The sequence below is a fragment of the Helianthus annuus genome, chromosome 10 (genome assembly GCF_002127325.2).
Source record: "Helianthus annuus cultivar XRQ/B chromosome 10, HanXRQr2.0-SUNRISE, whole genome shotgun sequence".
NCBI lineage: Eukaryota > Viridiplantae > Streptophyta > Magnoliopsida > Asterales > Asteraceae > Helianthus > Helianthus annuus.
This window is the reverse complement of record NC_035442.2, coordinates 75652400-75658462: the sequence shown is the minus strand read 5'-3', so window position 1 is coordinate 75658462 and position 6063 is coordinate 75652400.

The window sequence follows — 6063 nt, the reverse complement described above, 5'->3', positions numbered from 1 at the left end:
CCCTATTGCTGCTGATATCATCCTACTCATTGCTGATGCTCCTGCAGAGGAGGCTCCTGTTCATTCACCTGTCCCAGACTCCTTTGAGTCTGTGGCGTCCGCACCTTCGCACACTCAAGGAGTGCAGCACCACTCACACGACGTCGACCCTGACATGGCGTCATCAGCTGCACCTGCACCCGCACACAGCTTCGAGTTTGAACACGTGATGATGACCTGGATCTTGTTTTTCCCCGTGGTTTTGATCCTGACCAGGATATTTAGTTCATTCACTTAGACCAGCCCCAGGAGGATCCTGTAGCCCCTATCGATCCCTTGTTTGATGATCCAGCCGATTTTGATATGGAGTTTGTTGATCCGGAGCCTGTTGTGGCCCCTGAGGCAGTCGTTGCTCCTGACCCTGCATTAGAGCATGACCCTGTTCATGACGATGCACCTGCTGTTGCTCCTTTTGTCGATGATATACCTGTTGACGATCATCCTGTTACCGTTGGTGGATGATCATATTGCTGACGATCCTGCTGATGCTCCACACTTAATAGAGGATCCTGTTGTTGCACCACTTCCTGATCCAGTGCTGGTGCTGTTCGACCGTGCACCTTTTGCGACCCGTATAGATCCACGTTACGCTGACACCCGTAACGGGTGGATAGATGATGACGATGATTACCCACCATTCGTGTTCCCTGTTACACCCCCTATAGCCCCTGTTTCAGCCCCTGCTTCAGCTCCCATTGATGTTCCTTTGCTTCCCACACACATCACAGATGCTCATCGCGCAGATCTTCCTTTTACATTTCTTCAGGACATCCCTCCACCACGTCCTGGAGAGGGTTCATCTCGACAGCCGTTTGGTCATACACCTTTCGTGTTAGGAAGAGACTAGTTTGTGCCTCATATTTCTCATCCTACTTTTGTTCCCACTACTGCACCGTCTACTGCACCATTCTTCACTCCATCTAGCGAGTTATTCCTTTGGACTACACCCCCTATTATGCCACTGTCCGATCCGTATCACTCATATCATGTTGGGTACTCCACGGAGGACATCCTTACTTCATTGATGATACAGCAGGACGCATTGACGCGTCGTATTGAGGTTTTGGAGTCAGCTCCACACCCACCTTGTCAGTGTCAGACCCTACCTGCAGCATCGTATGGTCGACGATTCGGTAGAGCTCGGACATGTAGTTTAGCTACATTGTTTTATTTAGAAACTTATAAGTATTCCTTGGTAGGAATGTCATAGATTACCGTTTTACATTTTTATAAATGTTTTCAGGGGTGGAAAGACATGCAAGCTTTGCAAAAGCACATAATGCTTTGATAAATGAAAATCACATATTTCTATTTCGCAACAGGATTTTAACGAACTCAAATGGTTTACGAAAAGTTCATGCTAAACATGCTGATTTTACGAACCACACGCGTATTTTCGAAACATGCATGAGTTTTATGACATGGGCTAGGCCCAATACATTAATGACATGGGCTAGGCCCAATAACACGAATGACATGGGCTAGGCCCGATAACACACATATTTTAACGATTGGTATGTAGCTATGGGATTAGATGATGACATATCATTGTGCGTAAGTAGGATGATGACAATAGTAACCATTAATCACGTAGTGACCAAGGTGCAACAGGTATAGATCTATCGAGTTTGAGGTGCGCTCCACTCTTGGTTTGTATACCCTTAGGAGTACTTTTGTGATCCCAATTGATGACAAAGTTGTCTCGGTTTGGTTACTTACTTATGGCACATAGGTCAGTGTATTAGCGACACACTGGTTGATCCTTAGATTCCATAGGCATCCTACATACTATGTTTTCAATATGGGTCAATATAACAGAAAACATTTCAATACCGATTTACAAACACGACGGAAAACATTTCATTACCGATTTACAAACACAACAGTTACATGTATCGGCTTACAAACATAACAGAAAACATTTCATTACCGATGTAAAGATACGACATTTCAAATGCTTTGGGATATTATGATATCACAAACCGGTTTTTCAAATGCAAGATTTTCAAATGTTTCAAGATTCATTTGAAACAAAACAAACAAACTATGAACTCACCAACTTTATGTTGATTTTTCTCGCATGTTCTTTCTCAGGTTGCATTTTCAAAACTATGGAATGGTTGGAATAGGAGAACCCATGTGGATTCGAGTACTTAGCAGGCGTTCAACTGTTTAGAAGTCTTAGCTCAAATACTTCCAATGAAGATACCATTCGGATCACACCAACTATGATATTTGCGGGTGTGACAGGGAAGATGAAACTTGTTCATGCCCATGAAGTGCCAAATACTGAGCATGCAAGCTGGGCAAACTATGGTAATTATCTAAGACTCGCGCTCCAACAAAGGCAGAGCGGGATGAAACTTGTCCAAAGCCTGTGCCCGACAAAGGTAGCACATGGTGAAACTTGTCTATAAAATAAACACTATTAGAAGGTCCCACTGCCCATTCATGACATATAAGCCGGTTTGATTCATGGCTCAAGAAAATCTCCCTCCTCACCGCCTTCATCTTCAACATCTTCTTCTGGATGATCTGGATGCTCAAAAATCCCTTTAAGATGATCAACAAAATCTTCATGTTGCAAAGCTTTGGTTACAAGCTCCATCGCGGGTAGGACAAATTTCCGTAAGCATCTTGCGCCACCGATAACTCATCTTCAGTCTTGCTTCCATGCATCGCGGAATACCAGTCGTCCTGGTGTGTGCGAAGCGTGATATATTTTTATTGATATTTTAAGCCTGTTTTACACATTAGTCAAGTTTTAAATTTATAAAACACGATATTATACTAACACTAAACACACACTTGGGCAAGTAAACCCATCGTGAGCATAGTATAGCGTTGGTAAGATACCAAGGTCGTCCAAGGACACAAGAGCTTTTAGTACCGGTTTATCCTCAACGTCTAATCAATCTAAATTTTTGAGAAAATATTTGAAGCATGAAAATAAAACTAAAAATGCAGAAATAAAATAAAATAAAAACAGATAGACAAGATGAATCACTTGGATCCAACTCGCCTTTAATGTATCCTTTGATGATTTTCGCACTTTCGGACTTTTTAAGAGATTATCTTAGTTATAGTAGTAGGACCCTCTTTTTAAGGTGACGTTACCCTCAACCCAGTGGTTTGAGTCAGCAAGGATACAATCCCAAAGGGTCGGAATATTGAAAGATAATTAATTAAGTTATTAATGCGAAAAGTGGTAGGCCCCTCTTTTGAAGGTGACGTTACCCTCGGCTAAGTGGTTTGAGTCAGCAGGGATACAATCCCAAGTAGCCGGTTTAATGTATTAATAGTAGTTTACATATGAGGGGTTCAAGCTATTCTCACCCCCGCCATCCAATACCAATGGGTATTGAAGGAGGTCCTAGTAAGCTTGAACCAGGTCCTTGCAGGATCTATACACTGAACAAGGCAAGAACCTTACTAAACCATTCCCTTAACCCCCGACCAGGTAGCCAACATGCCTCTATATAGACCGTAGAGACATGAATGATGCAATCTTTTATTTTATATAGATAGTAAAGTAACGCTAAGACACCACTGACAAATGATAAAGAAAATTCACCTTCAACATAAGAAACTAGTTATTAAAGTCATTAATACAAAACCAAATAAAAAGTGTCGAAAGATTAAAAACAAAGTAATACATAAAAGACTTGTCTTCACCAAGTGATGTAAGAGGCTTAACCAAACATGGCCTTTGATTGGCAAGAACTCTTACTATCAATCTTGGATCCCGAGACTACTACACACTCTAAAGATGGACGATGGATGATGGTGGTGGGTGTTGGTGTTGTAGTGGTGGTGGAGTGGTGGTAAAGTGGGAGAGTAGTGGTTTGCCAAGGGATGCCTTTGAAGTGAACCAAGCACCCCTATTTATAGCCTGCACAGAGCTCTGGCCACGGCCCCGTGTCCAGTGGGCATGCCCCCGTGGCCAGCCTTTTCTCTTCCTTCATTAAATGCAGTTGTCAGCAGATGGTCCCACACGGCCCAGTGTCCAGTGGGCACGGCCCCGTGGTCAGCATCGTATCTGTACTATCAAGATTTTGCAAGATTCTGCATATCTTTGCGTTGACCACGCCCCATGTTGAGCTGGGCACGCCCCGTGGTGGGCGTAGCAGCTTCTACAGGTTTGTCTTTTCTGCAGGCTCCTGACCACGCCCCCGTGTCTGGCTAGGCACGGCCCCGTGGTCTATTAGGGATGCTGCCGAGGGGTTGGGCATGTCACGTTTAGTCCTTTCCTTTGTATTTATGTTGGTTTTGGCTGTATATTTGTTCCTTTTGTTCGTTTAAGCTCTTTTGGTCCTGTAAATTCAAAAGGAAGACAAAAACACACTTTTCCAACATTAGTACTAAAAAGGGTTAGTTTTATGCCTCATTTGATGTAATTTATATGTTACATTTTGCACACATCAAATACCCCCACACTTGAATCTTTGCTTTTCCTCAAGCAAAACTCCTTAATATGTGGCTTTACACACACAAATGGAAGAGGTAGAAGAGAAGTTTTGGGCTTGTCTTGTGTGTCGGGAATCCAAGATCTTTATTGGGTTTTATTTTTATTTTATTTACAGTCCTATTCGTCATGATTTATTTAGAACAGTTTATAAGAAAAATTACTTATTTGGGCATAACATGCCTCTTTAAAATTCCATTTATATACAAGTTCACATACCTCACGGGAGATCACTCAACACTCGGCTGAAGATGTATTTTTGTGAAACACTCGAGACCGGCATGGAACTTACTTCTACCATATACTCACCAAGCAATCAATCCACCTCCTTTTTAACTATAAACCTTCGTAAATATAAAGAGGACTTTGGGAAAGGGTTAGGCTTGGGTTAAGGGTAGGCGGTTTTGGTTAGTGGTTAGTAAAAATGGCGAAAAGCGTAAAAAGCGTCAGTTGTCGTAAAACCTTTTGTTTTTGTGACTTTTATTCAAACTAAGCACATTCAAACAAAGTTTCTTTGAGGAACTTGTTTGTTTATTGCAAGACTTTCATTTTTTTATAGGAAACGTCACAAGATAACCAAGTTTTTTACTAAAACAAAGGGGTTGAAAAGAACAAGGTTTTGGTGGGTAAAGGGTGTTTGTTTTGTGGGTTTTGAAATGAAAAGGTTTAGGCTCAAAGAGGTTAACTAGGGGGATTTTGGGTAGGTGATAAAAAAATGAAAAATAATGGTGTTGAAAGGAAAATAGGTTAGTCCTAATGCCTCCATCATTTACTTACTTGGGTTCAAGTTGGTAAGCACCGGGAATGTATCGTCGTGGGAAGTTCTAGAGTCGTAAGAACCAAGCGGCTATTCACACAAGAAACGAAAAATGAGCATTTTGTGACAACTCGAACTTTAGACTTGCTTTGATGTAACGTTACGTGCTTATGAGAACTGAATTATATGATTTTAAAATGAATATTTGTTATGTGCGTATGTATGTTATGTGTACACGAGCCCAAATTACACAAACCGGTCACACAAGCCCGTTTTGGGCCACACCTTGAAATCGGACTCCATTTGGTAACCGAGTTGGGCTCGGCCCACTCCCCACTCGCAAACACAAATCCTTTGGTAAGGGTTTGATTCCTCTCATTGTTACAATTTTTCATAACACACACAAACCCTACTTGCTCTCTACCTCTCACTCTCGGCTTGCTTAGGATCCGAAGGCACAAGAACATCCGATCATTCTCTTGTTCAGATCACCCTTCCTCAATAGTAATCGGTTAGTATATTATCTATGATTCTGTGTTTTATATGCTTAGGTGATGCCATGATGAATCGGATTGTATGATTTACTTTTCGGTTGGTATGAGTTATTTGATTGTGTTCTTGTTAATCGGTTCTCATGAATGATTAAGTTATATGGTTACTTGACATGAAATCGGATATATGTGTTTTGTATGATGTTAATCGGCTCATGTGTATAGTCAAGGGTCACAAGAAATCGGATGGTATGATATAAGTTAAACGGTAATCAGAATGCTTGTAATCAGTCGATGTGCTAGACGATTCG